Source organism: Scyliorhinus canicula, unplaced genomic scaffold (genome assembly GCF_902713615.1).
Source record: "Scyliorhinus canicula unplaced genomic scaffold, sScyCan1.1, whole genome shotgun sequence".
In the NCBI taxonomy this organism is placed as follows: Eukaryota; Metazoa; Chordata; class Chondrichthyes; order Carcharhiniformes; family Scyliorhinidae; genus Scyliorhinus; species Scyliorhinus canicula.
This window is the reverse complement of record NW_024055665.1, coordinates 150,926-168,915: the sequence shown is the minus strand read 5'-3', so window position 1 is coordinate 168,915 and position 17,990 is coordinate 150,926. Positions and strand designations below refer to the sequence as shown.

The 17,990-nt window shown below is 47.7% G+C and overlaps 5 non-coding genes across 5 annotated transcripts; all 5 read right to left on the bottom strand.

The window, feature by feature from the left end:
• Positions 1-4,080: 4,080 nt before the first annotated feature.
• trnav-aac lies at positions 4,081-4,153 on the bottom strand. The gene has a single exon. It is a non-coding gene; the product is annotated as a tRNA-Val (tRNA).
• Positions 4,154-4,649: 496 nt separating this feature from the next.
• On the bottom strand, positions 4,650-4,722 carry trnav-uac. Its single transcript has one exon. It is a non-coding gene; the product is annotated as a tRNA-Val (tRNA).
• A 1,673-nt stretch (positions 4,723-6,395) lies between these two features.
• trnav-aac lies at positions 6,396-6,468 on the bottom strand. The gene has a single exon. It is a non-coding gene; the product is annotated as a tRNA-Val (tRNA).
• A 499-nt stretch (positions 6,469-6,967) lies between these two features.
• trnav-uac lies at positions 6,968-7,040 on the bottom strand. Its single transcript has one exon. It is a non-coding gene; the product is annotated as a tRNA-Val (tRNA).
• A 3,243-nt stretch (positions 7,041-10,283) lies between these two features.
• trnap-ugg lies at positions 10,284-10,373 on the bottom strand. Its single transcript is given in 2 exon segments — positions 10,284-10,319; positions 10,338-10,373. It is a non-coding gene; the product is annotated as a tRNA-Pro (tRNA).
• Between the last annotated feature and the right edge of the window lie 7,617 nt (positions 10,374-17,990).

The window sequence follows — 17,990 nt, the reverse complement described above, 5'->3', positions numbered from 1 at the left end:
CGCACTGAGAAACAGCGTTCGAGAAAACCTAAAGCCCCGTACATAACCCTGAGTGAGTGTTTACAGCATCACTGAGGTTCCTTTCCGAGAAGGAATTGATCCCAGGCTCAGGCAAGCAATCATGTCTATTTACCGGACATGTCTCTGTCCTTGTGTAGATCAAGAGAGGAATAGTTTGGGAAATCTTGAGAGCTATGGTTGAAAATATCAGCCATGATTGAATGGCAGAGCGGACTCGATGGTCCAAGTGACCTAATTCTGCTCCTATGTCTAATAGTCTTATGGTCTTATTATGGTCTATCATACCGCAAATTGTATTGTAACTTTAAAACCAGAATATCTACCTACCGGCAGAGGGTGGCACTCAACTGAGGAGATGGACGAAAATCATGGCCTGCTCTTGCAGAAAGTCCAAGGACAAAGACTCCTCGTTCCCTGTTCTTTTAACGCAAAGCAGAATGGATCAATACGTGCTGCGGTACAAAATGTACAAGGTACTTAATGGGCGGCACTGTGGCTCAGTGGGTTGCACTGCTGCCTCATGCTCCTAGGATCCGCGTTCGATTCCCGGCATGGTTCTCTATCTGTGCGGAGTCTGCACGCCCTCGCCGTGTCTACGTGGGTTTCCTCCGGGTGCTCCGGTTTCCTCCCACAAGTCCCGAAAAGACGTGCTGTTAGGTGAATTGGACATTCTGAATTCTCCCTCTGTGTACCTGAACAGGGGTCGGAGTGTGGTGACTCGGGAATTTTCACAGTAACTTCATTGCAGTGTTAATGTAAGCCTACTTATGACACTAGTGAAGATTATTATTACGACAATGTACGCTTAATGTAGAATAACCGCCGAGCAACATGAGAATTACTATCAGTTGGGACATGGGAAGCACATGGTGCCAGGTTTAGACTTTAATAGAAATCAATTTTTCGATCGAAAATACCTGGACTTTCTGTTGACACGACATGTCTTCTGTTCGATTCCCACGCAGATCAGGGTCAGACTTCGCCCATTTATGTTATGAAGAGACGTTGCATAGTTTTGGGTGTACAACATTATGAGGGGCATGGCAGGGTGGATAGGGAGCAGTTGTTCCCCTTAGTTGAAGGGTCAGTTACGGGGGGACACAAGTTCAAGGTGAGGGGCAGGAGGTTATGGTGAATTTGAGGAAAATCTTATTTAGCCAGAGGATGGTGACTGTCTGGAGTAAACTACGTGGGAGGGTGGTAGAGGCAGTGTGCTTCACATCCATTAAATAGTACCTGGCTGAACACACGGCACGTCTTCACATTCAAGGCTATGGAACACGTGCTGACAAATGAGGTCCTGTAGATAGTCCTGTATTTTTCACATGGTGGTGCAGACTCGATTGATCGGAAGGCCTCATCTGAATTGCTTGGTTCTGTGCATCTGTGATTCTGAGTGCTATAACATTCCTGGCGCTATAATAATGACAAACTTCCAGGATTTCTACGTACATATTTATGTCCAGGTATTGGCTGCCCAATTTTACTGGCCTTGTCTTTCACTGGCGTGTCGCTGGCAATCAGAGGAATGCATTTCTCTGCTTCAATAAAGCAAGATGTGATAATGTTGTGATAACAAGTACCGTGAGCCGGCTGCGGCATTGGGATCGCCGCACCATTGAAGGATACGGCCTGCTGGACCTCTCGCAAATTCCGACAGCGAGACACTCAAAGCGAGAATCATACCCCTAGACCAACGCCCTTCTAATCCACAGAGCCCAAGTGGAGAATTGAACTGACTGGAGAACTGGATCTCAACGCTGACCTCCCGGACCTCGGACTTTGAATTGTTCCAAAGAAGCTCAACAGACATTTGTTGCTTCCATTGATCTGACAGAGAGCTGGCACAGACACGGCGGGCGGAATGGCCTCAATCTGTGGTGTAATCATTCTCTGATTTGATGCGAACCTCCCATTGTGGGAAGGAACCCAAGGCCTCTTCTCATTTAATCTCTCTTGACTTGCCCCCTATTAGAGCCCTTTCCTGTTGTTCTGTTTGCTCCCTCCGGGATTTCACTTGGTTAAGACGCCCTACATTTCTAACCTGTCCCAGTTTTAATGAAAGGTGAAGGTGAAAGCCGAGCTTTATTGTCCTTTGGACAAATGCCGCCTGACTCCCTGAGTTGTTCCAGTATTTTCCGCTTTCTCCGCAGATGCTAGAGTCACAGACAGACTCTCGGCGGTTGTGGAAAGGACTAAACAACATAACGGGCTACAAAGCGAAGCCGAGCAGTATCTCTGGCAGCAGCGCACCCCTCCCCGATGAACTAAATGCATTCTATGCTCGGTTTGAGCAGGTAACCAACAATCCGCGGTAGAGTGCCCCAGCAGCCCATAATTCACCCATACCCACCATCAAGTTTCCGAAGCCAGATCGGCCTTCCTGAAAGTGAACCCAAGGAAGGCGATGGGCTGGGACAGGATCCCTGGTCGTGCACTCAGAGCCTGCGCATACCAGCTGGCAGATGTATTCACAGACATCTATAACCTATCCCTACTCCACTCCGAGGTCCGCACTTGCTTCAAGAAGACCACCATCATACCGGTACCAAAGAAGAACCAAGCAACATGCCTCAATGACGACCACCCGGTGGCCCTGACGTCAGTTGTAATGAAGTGCTTCGAGAGGCTGACCATGAAGCGCATCACCTCCATACTCCGGGAAGGCCTTGACCCTCTTCAATTCGCATGCCGTCGCAACCGGTCCACATCAGACGGCATTTCCCTGGCCCTACACTCATCCCGAGAGCATCTCGAAAACAAGGACTCCTACATCAGACTTCTATTTATTGACTACGACTTCGCACCGTAAAATCACTCTTCCCACTTCACCACATGTTTATTTGCGAGCTAGCCAGGAATCGAACCTGGAATAACCTGATGCTAGTCAGACGCGTCATCCATTGCGCCACTGGCCCACAGCAGTTCCAGCCTTTTGCAATGCCTCGATGATGAAGACCAGTTACGAGATCCCAATGCTGATCCCAATGCCATCTTCTCTGCATTGGAGAGACTAAATGCTGACTGGGTGACCACTTTGCAAAACACCTTCGCTCCATCGACAAACTGGGGGCAAACTCTCCTGTCGCTTGCTATTTGAACTCACTGTCCTGCTCTCATGTCCACATGTCCGATCTTGGCCTGCTGCAATGTTCCCATGTAACTCAGTACAACGCCGAGGAAGAGCACCCCATCCTCCGAATAGGCACGGTACAGCCTTGCGGATTTTACAGTAGGCTCAACAACTTCGCACGGTGAAATCACTCTTCCCACTTTACCACATGTTTATTTCCATCAACTTATTTTCATTGCTTCCATTGATATGTCTTCCTCTCCCATTGTCTCCACCTCCCCATTCCCCTAGCCAATCGCATCCCTCCTGGGAAATCCGCCCCTTGTTCCTCATTGTCATCTGCCGTTAACACATTCTAATCTTCTAATCGCTTCTGTCAGCACAGTTCTTAACACTGATTAGAAACATTTATATTCCCTTTTTCTTTCGACCCAACACATTTTTGTTATTCTCCACCCATGGCTGGCCGTCTGTCGAGGCCCAATGCTTCACGCTCCCCCCCACCCCCACTTTCCCCACTTCCCCCACACACTCCGCCAGTCTACACCTGACCAAAGATCCAGTTGTCCAGCTTCGACAAAGAGTCACCCAGACTCGAAACGACACTTGCCATCTCTCTCCACAGAGCCTGTCAGACCCGACGAGACTGTACTGTGTTTTCTGTTTTTCTTTCCCATTGACGCATAAGCAGTAAGTTGCTTTTATCGTACATTTAGACATGTTTGAAATGGTGATTAAATATGTTCATCTGCATCTGTAAACCCAAAAGATTCTGTGGTGGATGAACAAACTGCTGATATCCGAATCGTGGCAAAATAGGGAAGGCTTTTCTTCCCCTGGCATCTTGAATATTCCGTATTTCTGACTTTGTTGCAGGAATTTTGATATCTCATGAGAGACCAAATCTCATGTTCCTCGAACGTGCGAGATTGAGGAAGAAAGGTATTTTGTGCAAACATTCCTCACACAAAATGAGAAGCACGCAATGTTTCTGCCCGGTTTCGAAACGGGGACCATTCGCGTGTTAGGCGAATATGATAACCTCTACACTACAGAAACTGCTGGGAGCATCGCAATCAGTGGCCCTGTGCAATGTTGAACCTCAATGTACTGTTGCAGCTTCTAACGGTTCCTCTGAGAGGCCATGTAACTTATTGGAAGAAGCCGTTTCTTTAAAACTGATGTCTCAACTTATCAATGGATCAGATATTGAACTTTGCTGAACTGGAGGTAAGTTATGTTTTGCTTGAAGTTAATTTGAGAGGGCAGGGCTTTCATAAGTAACCACAGCTGAAACGAGAATTGATGATACCCTGCTCAATTTGCTCTGCATCGGGAAACAGCTGTCCAACCCACTGAACTAAAGGGGACGCCAAAACTAGGAACTGCGAGCCAGCCAGGGGTCGAACCTGTAATCTCCTGATTTGTAGTCAGATGCGTTATCCATTGCACCACTGGCCCACAGCAGTTATAAGCTATTGCTATTCCTCGATGATGAAGACCAGTTACGGGATTGAGGTTATATTTAGCAACAGACTAAACTGGAAACACCAGATGTTTCTGCCCGGTTTCGAACCGGGGACCATTCGCGTGTAAAGCGAATGTGATAACCACTACACTACAGAAACAGCTGGCATCGCAGATTCCAACGGACCTGTGTCACCTTCAACTCAACTGCCTTGTTGCAGCTTCGCATGGTTCGGCTGAGAGGCCATGTCACTTCTTACAAGAACACGTCTATTTCTTTAAAACAGATGTCTAAACTTACAAGCCAGTAGAAGAACCTATATTGAACTGAAGAATTTGTTCAGCAAATCTCTAACGGCGAAATGCTCTCTTCTATTATTAATGCAGCATTCTGAAATCCAACAGAAAAAAGCAACCGACTTTACACAATATTTGTTTCGTTATTCAATGCTTGAGTTGAGTTTAAGAATTGACAATTATGTGTTTCTTATATTTGACCTCTTTGTGTTTTGGTGTGTAAAATGCTGCAGCCTAAGTACCGTTCATGTATAAGAAAGGAGGGGTAATACGAAATCAACATTGAGCCTGGATTCCCACACTGGCTTTTCCCGTTTCTCCACCAGGAAAACCGTTTTTTCTTTCCCAAAGCTGGTTCAGTTATGTCTCTGGCATTTCCTCTAAGTCAGTTAGAGTCTCGTTTGTGTCTGTCCTTTTGAGTACACATTACTATAAGACATCCTTCAATCTGGCCTGTTGCATTTGCTGATCCCAATGCCATCTTCTCTGCATTGGAGAGACTAAATGCTGACTGGGTGACCACTTTGCAAAACACCTTCGCTCCATCGACAAACTGGTGGCAGACTCTCCTGTCGCTTGCTATTTGAACTCACTGTCCTGCTCTCATGTCCACATGTCCGATCATGGCATGCTGCAATGTTCCCATGTAGCTCAGCACAACGCCGAGGAGCAGCACCCGAACCTCCGAATAGGCACGGTACAGCCTTGCGGATTTTACAGTATGCTCAATAACTTCGCACCGTAAAATCACTCTTCCCACTTCACCACATGTTTATTCCATCAACTTATTTTCATTGCTTCCATTGATATGTCTTCCTCTCCCATTGTCTCCCCCTCCCCATTCCCCTAGCCAATCGCATCCCTCTTGTGAAATCCGCCCCTTGTTCCTCATTGTCCTCTGCCATTAACACATTCTAATCTTCTAATCGCCTCTGTCAGCACAGTTCTTAACACTGATTAGAAACATTTACGTTCCCTTTTTCTTTCGACCCAACACATTTTTCTTCTTCTCCACCCATCGCTGGCCGTCTGTCGAGGCCCAATGCTTCACGCTCCCCCCCCCTTCCCCCACCCCCTTCCCCCCCACACACCGCCAGTCTACACCTGACCAAAGATCCAGTTGTCCAGCTTCGACAAAGAGTCACCCAGACTCGAAACGACACTTGCCATCTCTCTCCACAGAGGCTGTCAGACCTGATGAGACTGTCCTGTGTTTTCTGTTTTGCTTTCCCATTGACGCATACGCAGTAAGTTGCTTTTATCGTACATTTAGACATGTTTGAAATGGTGATTAAATATGTTCATCTGTAAACCCAAAAGATTCTGTGGTGGATGAACAAACTGCTAATATCCGAATTGTGGCACAATAGGAAAGGCTTTTCTTCCCCAGGCGTCTTGAATATTCCGTATTTCTGACTTTGTTGCAGCAATTTTAATATCTCATGAGAGACCAAATCTCATGTTCCTCGAACGTGCGAGATTGAGGAAGAAACGTATTTTGTGCAAACATTCGTCACACAAAATGAGAAACACGCGATGTTTCTGCCCGGTTTCGAACCGGGAACCTTTCGCGTGTTAGGCGAATGTGATAACCACTACACTACAGAAACTGCTGGGAGCACCGCAATCAGTGGCCCTGTGCAATGTTGAACCTCAATGTTCTGTTGCAGCTTCTAACGGTTCCGCTGAGAGGCCACGTAACTTATTGGAAGAAGCCGTTTCTTTAAAACTGATGTCTCAACTTATCAAAGGATCAGATATTGAACTTTGCTGAACTGGAGATAAGTTATGTTTTGCTTGAAGTTAATTTGAGAGGGCAGGGCTTTCATAAGTAACCACAGCTGAAACGAGAATTGATGATACCCTGCTCACTTTGCTCTGCATCGGGAACCAGCTGTCCAACACACAGAACTAAAGGGGACGCCAACACCAGAAGCTAACTGCGAGCCAGCCAGGAGCCGAACCTGAATTTTCCTGATTCGTAGTCAGACATGTTATCCATTGCGCCACTGGCCCACAGTTGTTCCAGCCTTTTGCTATTCCCCGATGATGAAGATCAGTTACGAGATCGAGGTAATATTTAGCAACAGATAAACTGGAAGCACCAGATGTTTCTGCCCGGTTTCGAACCGGGGACCATTCGCGTGTAAAGCGAATGTGGTAACCACTACACTCCAGAAACAGCTGGCCGCACAGATGCCAACGGACCTGTGTCACCTTCAACTCAACTGCCTTGTTGCAGCTTCGCATGGTTCGGCTGAGAGGCCATGTCACTTCTTACAAGAACAAGTCTGTTTCTTAAAAATAGATATCTGAACTTACAAGCCAGAAGAAGAACCTATATTGAACTGAAGCATTTGTTCAGCAAATCTCTAACGGCGGAATGCTCTCTTCTATTATTAATGCAGCATTCTTAAATCCTACAGAAAAAAAGCAACCGACTTTACACAATATTTGTTTCGTTATTCAATGCTTGAGTTGAGTTTAAGAATTGACAATTATGTGTTTCTTATATTTGACCTCATTGTGTTTTGGTGTGTAAAATGCTGCAGCCTAAATACCGTTCATGTATAAGAAAGGAGGGGTAATTGCAAATCAACATTGTGTCTGGATTCCCACACTGGCTTTTCCTGTTTCTCCATCAGGAAGACCGTTTTTTCTTCCCCAAAGCTGCTTCAGTTAAGTCTCTGGCATCTCCTCTAAGTCAGTTACAGTATCGATTGTGTCTGTCCTTTTGAGTACACATTACTTTCAGACATCCTTCAATCTGGCCTGTTGCATTTGCTGATCCCAATGCCATCTACTCTCCATTGGAGAGACTAAATGCCGACTGGGTGACCACTTTGCAAAACAACTTCGCTCCATCGACAAGCTGGTGGCAGACTCTGCTGTCGCTTGGTATTTGAACTCACTGTCCTGCTCTCATGTCCACATGTCCGATCTTGGCCTGCTGCAATGTTCCCATGTAGCTCAGCACAACGCCGAGGAACAGCACCCCAACCTCCGAATAGGCACGGTACAGCCTTGCGGATTTTACAGTACGCTCAACAACTTCGCACCGTGAAATCACTCTTCCCACTTCACCACATGTTTATTTCCATCAACTTATTTTCATTGCTTCCATTGATACGTCTTCCTCTCCCATTGTCTCCCCCTCCCCATTCCCCTAGCCAATCGCATCCCTCTTGGGAAATCCGCCCCTTGTTCCTCATTGTCATCTGCCATTAACACATTCTAATCTTCTAATCGCCTCTGGCAGCACAGTTCTTAACTTTGATTAGAAACATTTACATTCCCTTTTTCTTTCGACCCAACACATTTTGTTATTCTCCACCCATCGCTGGCCGTCTGTCGAGGCCCAATGCTTCACGCTCCCCTCCCCCCCTACCCCCCCCCCCCCGCACCCCTCCCCCACCACCCCCCCACCCCCCCCCTCCCCACCCCCCCCACCACCACCCCCACCCCCCCCCCACTTCCCCCACACACTCCGCCAGTCTACACCTGACCAAAGATCCAGTTGTCCAGCTTCGACAAAGAGTCACCCAGACTCGAAACGACACTTGCCATCTCTCTCCACAGAGGCTGTCAGACCTGATGAGACTGTCCTGTGTTTTCTGTTTTTGTTTCCTATTGACGCATCCGCAGTAAGTTGCTTTTATCGTACATTTAGACATGTTTGAAATGGTGATTAAATATGTTCATCTGCATCTGTAAACCAAATAGATTCTGTGGTGGAATCCAGTTTGAGCTCAGCTTCTCAAAGAAAACACAATGTGAACGAATCCCGCTGCTGTTCCTCGAGTGGCTGTTGAGCTTCTTTGGAACATTTCACGACGCCGAGGTCCGGGAGGTCAGCGTTTAGATCCAGCTCCCCAGTCACTTCAATTCTCCACTTTGTCTCTGTGGATTAGATGGGTCACGTCCCTGTGGTTAACACAGATCTGGAGCATCAATTTTATCCAAACGCACTCCAGCTCAGACACTGTCTCTCTCTCTCGAGCATCATCTGTGGGGAAAGAAACGACGTAAACATTCCGAGTCCTGAGAAATCTTTTTCAGAGTGGGCCAATGTAAATCAACCCTGCCGTCAGCATCGCAAACAATTCGTAATCCCTGACCTGGAGTAAAGAGCCTGTCCTGGATTTAAACCCACGACCACTCCCATAGGCATTGCTTGAAAATCCTTAAACGAGAACCAGATCTCGAGACCAAAGAGCACAAATTTGAGACCGACATTCAGCAAAATATAACTTATGTTAATTTCGATATAATTTCTACATCTCACGGCTTTATATGTTGAGACATCTGTTAATTTAAGAAACAACTGTCGCTTGCAACAAGGGACCTGGCCTCTCTTCGAAACCGGGCAGAAACATCGGACATTTAGCATTTCGTGTGAGAAAAGTTTGCACAATTATTGGGCACAAAATAATTCTGTTTCCTGAATGTTGCCGGAATCTCGTGTGTTCCAGGACTATGAAGTTTCGTCTCACATGAGCCACTACACTGAATTGAACATTAAGGCCTAAGGAATGAATTTTCGGCAGGCAATGAGAGGTGAAGAATTTTCATATCTTCGCACAGCTCGGATATTAGCAGCGAGTTCATCCACAACAGAATTTCAGCGATTTACAAATGAACATATTTAATCACCATCTCAAACATGACTAAATGTGTGACAAATGCAACTTACTGCGGATGCTTCAAACGGAAACAAAAACAGAAAATACTGGATAATCTCAGCAGGTCTGACAGCCTCTGGGGAGCGAAATGGCAGCTGTCGTTTCCAGTCAAGTGGACTCTTTGTCAAAGCTGGAGAACTGGAACTGGAGATTCAGACGATTGTGGGTGGGGGGTGGGGGTGTTGGAGTGCGGTATTGGGCCTCGATAGAGGGCTAGCAATAGGTGGGAAATGACGAAAATGTCTCGGGCAAAAAGAAAAAGGGAATGTAAATGAGGCTAATCAAGGCTATGAAAGGTGCTGATGGCGCATCAAGCGGTCAGAATGTGTTAATGGCAGAACAAAGGTAAGCAGTGTGTCAGAGAACAATTACAAACAGGGATCAGATTGCTGAAGTAGGATGGTATGGGCTGGGGGGAGGTGGGCAATGCTGAGGGTAAAACATATCAATGTAAGGAATGATAAGTTGATGGAAAAAACATGTGGTGGAGGGGGAAGTGAGAGTTCACAGTCTGAAGTTGTTGAACTGATAAAATGAAAGGGACAAAGAGCTGTCTGAGTCCACCAGAATTAGTCAATAGAAATGTGAATGCCCACACATAGACAAACTTCTCGGGAACGTATTGGCTCCATGCAGTTTGAGCTCAGCTTCTCAAAGCAAACCCAATGTGAATGAATCCCGCCGTCTGCGCCGCAAAGAAATGAAGAAAACATGCGGTTTGACCAACGGAAAACCTCATCGAAGGGCTCGTCCGGGATTTGAACCCGGGACCTCTCGCAAATTCCGACAGCGACACACCCAAAGCGAGAATCATACCCCTAGACCAACGAGCCCCGCAAAAAGAGTTAAAGCATACTATTGCATGTTCTTGATAAGTACGTACCAGTCAGGCAGGGAGGAAGGGGTCGAGCGAGGGAACCGTGGTTTACCAAAGAAGTGGAATCTCTTGTTAAGAGGAAGAAGGAGGCCTATGTGAAGATGAGGCGTGAAGTTTCAGTTGGGGCGCTTGATAGTTACAAGGAAGCGAGGAAGGATCTAAAGAGAGAGCTGAGACGAGCAAGGAGGGGACATGAGAAGTCTTTGGCAGGTAGGATCAAGGAAAACCCAAAAGCTTTCTATAGGTATGTCAGGAATAAAAGAATGACTAGGGTAAGAGTAGGGCCAGTCAAGGACAGTGGTGGGAAGTTGTGTGTGGAGGCTGAGGAGATAAGCGAGATACTAAATGAATACTTTTCGTCAGTATTCACTCAAGAAAAAGATAATATTGTGGAGGAGAATGCTGAGACCCAGGCTATTAGAATAGATGGCATTGAGGTGCGTAGGGAAGAAGTGTTGGCAATTCTGGACAAGGTGAAAATAGATAAGTCCCCGGGGCCGGATGGGATTTATCCTAGGATTCTCTGGGAAGCCAGGGAAGAGATTGCTGAGCCTTTGGCTTTGATTTTTAGGTCATCATTGGCTACAGGAATAGTGCCAGAGGACTGGAGGATAGCAAATGTGGTCCCTTTGTTCAAGAAGAAGTCTTACAACACCAGGTTAAAGTCCAACAGGTTTGTTTCAAACACGAGCTTTCGGAGCACGGCTCCTTCTTCAGGTGAATGGAAAGGCTTGTTCCAGAAATGTTTATATAGACACAGTCAGAGATGCCCCGGAATGCGAGCACCTGCAGGCAATCAAATCATCAAAGATGCAGAGAGAGAGGTAACTCCAGGTTAAAGAGGTGTGAATTGTCCCAAGCCAGTTCAGTCGGTAGGCCTCTGCAAGTCCAGGCTTGTTGGTGGGGGCCGAATGTAATGCGACATGAATCCCAGATCCCGGTTGAGTCCGCATTCATGCGTGCGGAACTTAGCTATAAGTTTTTGCTCAGCAATTTTGCGTTGTCGCGTCTCCTGAAGGCCTCCTTGTAGGATGCTGACCCGGATATCAGAGGCTGAATGTCCTTGACTGCTGAAGTGTTCCCCAACTGGAAGGGAACAGTCCTGCCTGTTGATAGTCGCACGATGCCCGTTTATTCGTTGTCGCAGTGTCTGCATGGTCTCGCCAATGTACCACGCTTCGGGACATCCTTTCCTGCAGCGTATGAGGTAGACTACATTGGTCGAGTCGCACGAGTATGCGCCGCGTACCTGGTGGGTGGTGTTTCCACGTGTAATGGTGGTGTCCATGTCGATGATCTGGCATGTCTTGCAGAGATTACCCTGGCAGGGTTTTGTGGTGTTGTGGTTGCTGTTCTGAAGGCTGGGTAATTTGCTGCAAACAATGGTTTGTTTGAGGTTGCGCGGTTGTTTGAAGGCCAGTAGTGGGGGTGTGGGGATGACCTTGGCAAGATGTCCATCCTCGCTGATGATGTGTTGGAGGCTGCGAAGAAGATGTCGTAGTTTCTCCGCCCCAGGAAAGTACTGGACGACGAAGGGTACTCTGTCAGTGGTGTCCCGTGTTTGTCTTCTGAGGAGGTCGGTGCGGTTTTTTGCTGTGGCGCGGTGGAACTGTCGATCAATGAGTCGAGCGCCATATCCCGTTCGTACGAGGGCATCTTTCAGCATCTGTAGGTGTCTGTTGCGCTCCTCCTTGTCTGAGCAGATCCTGTGTATACGGAGGGCTTGTCCATAGGGGATGGCTTCTTTAATGTGTTTCGGGTGAAAGCTGGAGAAGTGGAGCATCGTGAGATTATCTGTGGGCTTGCGGTAAAGCGAGGTGCTGAGGTGTTCAAGAAGGGGAGTAGAGATAACCCCGGTAACTATAGGCCGGTGAGCCTAACGTCTGTGGTGGGTAAAGTCTTGGAGAGGATTATAAAAGATACGATTTATAATCATCTAGATAGGAATAATATAATTAGGGATAGTCAGCATGGTTTTGTGAAGGGTAGGTCATGCCTCACAAACCTTATCGAGTTCTTTGAGAAGGTGACTGAACAGGTAGACGAGGGTAGAGCAGTTGATGTGGTGTATATGGATTTCAGTAAAGCGTTTGATAAGGTTCCCCACGGTCGGCTATTGCAGAAAATACGGAGGCTGGGGATTGAGGGTGATTTAGAGATGTGGATCAGAAATTGGCTAGTTGAAAGAAGACAGAGAGTGGTAGTTGATGGGAAATGTTCAGAATGGAGTTCAGTTACGAGTGGCGTACCACAAGGATCTGTTCTGGGGCCGTTGCTGTTTGTCATTTTTATAAATGACCTAGAGGAGGGCGCAGAAGGATGGGTGAGTAAATTTGCAGACGACACTAAAGTCGGTGGAGTTGTAGACAGTGCGGAAGGATGTTGCAGGTTACAGAGGGACATAGATAAGCTGCAGAGCTGGGCTGAGAGGTGGCAAATGGAGTTTAATGTGGAGAAGTGTGAGGTGATTCACTTTGGAAAGAATAACAGGAATGCGGAATATTTGGCTAATGGTAAAATTCTTGGTAGTGTGGATGAGCAGAGGGATCTCGGTGTCCATGTACATAGATCCCTGAAAGTTGCCACCCAGGTTGATAGGGTTGTGAAGAAGGCCTATGGTGTGTTGGCCTTTATTGGTAGAGGGATTGAGTTCCGGAGCCATGAGGTCATGATGCAGCTGTACCAAACTCTGGTACGGCCGCATTTGGAGTATTGCGTACAGTTCTGGTCGCCTCATTATAGGAAGGACGTGGAAGCTTTGGAACGGGTGCAGAGGAGATTTACCAGGATGTTGCCTGGTATGGAGGGAAAATCTTATGAGGAAAGGCTGATGGACTTGAGGTTGTTTTCGTTAGAGAGAAGAAGGTTAAGAGGTGACTTAATAGAGGCATACAAAATGATCAGAGGGTTAGATAGGGTGGACAGCGAGAGCCTTCTCCCGCGGATGGAGGTGGCTAGCACGAGGGGACATAGCCTTAAATTGAGGGGTAATAGATATAGGACAGAGGTCAGAGGTGGGTTTTTTACGCAAAGAGTGGTGAGGCCGTGGAATGCCCTACCTGCAACAGTAGTGAACTCGCCAACATTGAGGGCATTTAAAAATTTATTGGACAAGCATATGGATGATAAGGGCATAGTGTAGGCTAGATGGCCTTTAGTTTTTTTTTTCCATGTCGGTGCAACATCGAGGGCCGAAGGGCCTGTACTGCGCTGTATCGTTCTATGTTCTATGTCATTGCCATCGAAAATCAATCTAACATCTGCGGAGAACGCCGAAAGTACTGCAACATCTCAGGGAGTCAGGCGGCATTTGTCGACAGGCCAACAAATTTCGTCTTTCACCATCACCTTTTATTAAAACCGGGACAGGTTAGAAATGTGGTACGTCTTAACCAAGTGAATTACCGGAGGGAGGAAACAGAACAACAGGAAAGGGCTCTAATAGGGGGCAAGTCAGGAGAGATTAAATGAGAAGAGGCCTTGGGACCCTGGCCACAGTGTTAGGATGGCATCAAATCAGAGAATAATGACACCACAGTATGAGGCCATTCCGGCCGCCGTGTCTCTGCCAGCTCTCTGTTAGCGCAATGGAAGAAACAAAGAAACAAAAGATATGTCTGGAGGAGCTATCGATGGCATATTGATCAACAACTACCGCCCGGACACAATGAACAAGTGGAAACAAGATTGAAACCCAAATCTGCGATGTAAGGACACACAAAATGGGTGCAGCATTTACAGTGTGAAACTACTGAACACACACTGAGTGTGAAAGCTGTATTGAGCCCAGTGGAAAGATGCGCTGCTGTTCCTCGAATGGGTGTTGAGCTTCTTTGGAACATTTCACGACGCCGAGGTCCGGGAGGTCAGCGTTAAGATCCAGGTCCCCAGTCAGTTCAATTCTCCACTTTGGCTCTGTGGATTAGATGGGTCACGTCCCTGTGGTTAACACAGATCTGGAGCATCAATTTTATCCAAACGCACTCCAGCTCAGACACTGTCTCTCTCTCTCTCTCGAGCATCATCTGTGGGGAGAGAAACGACGTAAACATTCCGAGTCCTGAGAAATCTTTTTCAGAGTGGGCCAATGTAAATCAACCCTGCCGTCAGCATCGCAAACAATTCATAATCTCTGACCTGGAGTAAAGGGCTTGTCCTGAATTCACACTCACGACCACTCCCATAGGCATTGATTGAAAAATCCCTAAACGAGAACCAGACCTCGAGAACAAAGAGCACAAATTTATGACCGAGGTGAAGCAAAATGTAACTTATGTTAAGTTCGATACAATTTTTACATCTCATGGTTTCATGTGTTGAAACATCTGTTTTTTAAAGGAACAGCTGTCCCCTTGTAATAATTGACGTGTCCTCTCAGCCTCACCATCAGAATCTGCAGCAACACAGTGAGGTTGTACATTGTACTGTTCCGTTGATTGCCGGCGGTTTCTGTAGTGTAGTGGTTAGCACATTCAACTCACACGAGAAAAGTTCCCGGTGCGAAACCAGGTAGAAAGATCTCGCAGTTCTAGTTTATTGCTGAATATTACCTCAATCCCGCAACTGGTTTTCATTGACGAGGAATAGCAAAATTAATGCAATAACGCGTCTGAATACGAATTAGGAGATTCCAGGTTCAACTCCTGGCTGGTTCGGAGTTCAGAATTTTGGCGTCCGCTTTAACTCAGTAGGTAGGAGAGCTGCTTCTTGATGCTGAGCAAAGTGAGCAGGGCATCAGCAATTCTCGTATCGGCTGTGATTATTTACGAAAGCCCCGCCGTCCCAATTTAACTTCCACTTCAAGCAAAACATAACTTATCTTCAGGTCAGTAAAGTTCGATATCTGATGGTGTTATCAGTTGAGACATGGTTTTAAAGAAACGGCTGTCTTCTTGCAATAAATGACATGGCCTGTCAGCCTCACCATTAGAAACTGCAGCAACAGAGGGATGTTGCACATTGCACACTGCTCGTCGTTGCCAGCGCTTTCTGTTGTGTGGTGGTTATCACACGCGAAAGGGCCCCGGTTCGAAACCGGGCAGAAGCATCCAACATTTATTGTTTCGTGCCAGGAAACTTTGAATAAAGCAGGTCTGTTCCTAAATATTACCAGTTTCTCCCATGTTAGAGACGAACCTAAATGCGTTCAGCCCAAGGGATGAGAATTGTTGTAATTCCGTCGCCCGGAGGGTTGTTGACTCATGAACATGGGACATGGGCGCGTTTTGGTCTCTCGGGGACTTACGATATTGCCACAGATGCAAACGTGCAGTTAAGACTGAGCATATTCCATAATCACATTAAAATTTGGGGGGGGGGGGGGGACTCGGGACGGGTGGTGAATGTCACTTAGTAATTCACACTGTATTCACCAATACGTACTATTGTAAGCGCAGTAGCGTTATACGACCACTAGGGGGAGTAGCTCTGGCAATGCTCAGGAGTTTGTGCAGAGCTCCACCCTAGGCTCCGCCCACGACTCCTCCCCCTAGACTGCTGCATAAATAACCGTGTCCAGAGCCAGCCTGAGTTCATCGAGAGTTCAACGGGTATGAGGGTGGCTCTGAAGTAAGTAGATTAAAACCACTGTTCATATCTGAAAGCACGTGTCTCGTGAATGGATGGTTCCATCAATTTAATCTACTTAAGAACAGTCAGGATCGATCATGGAATCAGCCCTCAAGCCTGACGCCTAGAACTCGACCCATAGGATGCAGAGGCTAAAGAAATCTTCTCGCACTGGCTGCGGTGCTTTAAGGCGTACCTGGCAGAAGCGAGCTCAGCCGAAACAACAGAGGATCAGATGTTAACTCTACTGCATGCGAGGGTGAGCCACAGAATCTCTACGCATCTAATCTCGGCCGGTTCATATACTGCAGCGCTAGCGATACTCGATAAGATGTATGTAAGGCACATTAACGAAGTTTACGCACGCCATGTGTTGACGACTCGCCGCCAGTGGCCTGCAGAATCACTCGCCGAATTTCTAAGAGAGCTCAAAAATTGAGCAAATGACTGTAACACTACCTCGCAGGTAGGAGGTGCACCCTCATCACCGACCATCGATCGGTTGCCTTTATGTTTGATAACTCGCAAAGGGGCAAAATAAAAAATGATAAAATTCTTCGGTGGAGGATTGAAATCTCCACCTATAATTACGATATTAAGTATTGACCCGGGAAGCTCAACGAGCCTCTGGATGCTCTATCCCGTGGGACATGCGCCAGCACGCAGATTGACCAACTGAAAGTCATCCACAACGACCTCTGCCACCTGGGGGGTCACCCGGCTCGCCCACTACATCAGAGCCCGAAACCTGCCTTTCTCCAACGAGCAGGTAAAAGCAGTCACCAGGGATTGCCCGATCTGTGCGGAGTGCAAACTGCACTTCTTTTGACCAGACAGGGCCCACCTGGTCAAGGCTTCTAGGCCCTTTGAACGCTTCGCGATTGATTTCAAAGGGAAACTCCCCTCAACTAACAAGAATGTTTACTTTCTAAACGTTGTAGATGAGTTCTTCCGTTTCCCATTTGCTACTCCGTGTCCCGACATGACCTCCCACACAGTCATTAGGGCCCGACATAGTATCTTCACACTGTTTGGTGTCCACTTCTACGTACACAGCGACCGGGGTTCGTCCTTCATGAGCGACGAGCTGCGTCAGTACCTGCTTGACAAGGGCATTGCCTCGAGCAGGACTACCAGCTACAACCCCAGGGGGAACGGGCAGATGGTGAGGGAGAACACGATGGTCTGGAAGACCGTCCTACTGACCCTCCGGTCTCGAAAGCTCCAAGTCTCTCAGTGGCAGGATGTCCTCCCAGACGCGCTCCACACTATCAGGTCCCTCCTATGCACAGTGACCAATCAGACCCCTCATGAGAGGCTCTTCATTTTCTCCAGGGGCACTACCACGGGGGTCTCACTTCCAGCATGGCTGACGACACCGGGCCCGGTACTCCTGAGGAAACACGTCAGGGCACACAAAACCGACCCCCTTGTTGAGAAGCTGCGCCTGCTCCACTCCAACCCGCAGTACGCCTTCGTCGAGTTCCCTGACGGCCGCCAGGACACAGTATCCCTCCGGGATCTGGCACCCACCGGATCCAGCGCCCAATCTACCCCCACAGAAGGACCCCTCACCCTACACCCCATGCTGCCACCCCCACGTGCTCCCGAGCCCACGAGCTCGCTCCACCAGTTCCGTGCACCCGCACCGGCCAGCCCCCAGCTCCCCCGGTCCCCGGTCGAACCAGAAGAGTATGAAGCTCGGACACAACCCTCCCTGGAGTCCGCCACTGTACCCCAGCACACAACACCCATCCAGCCACCGCAAGAGGCTGCAACCCCGGCGCTCCGCAGATCACAGCAGACAGTTCGACCACCGCACAGACTTACTTTGTAGACCATCACCTCCGCCGGACTTGATTTTGCAGGGGGTGAATGTGGTGAATGTAACTTAGTAATTCACACTGTATTTACCAATACTATTGTTAGCGCAGTAGCGTTATCCGACCACTAGGGGAAGTAGCTCTGGGAATGCTCAGGAGTTTGTACAGGGCTCCACCCTAGG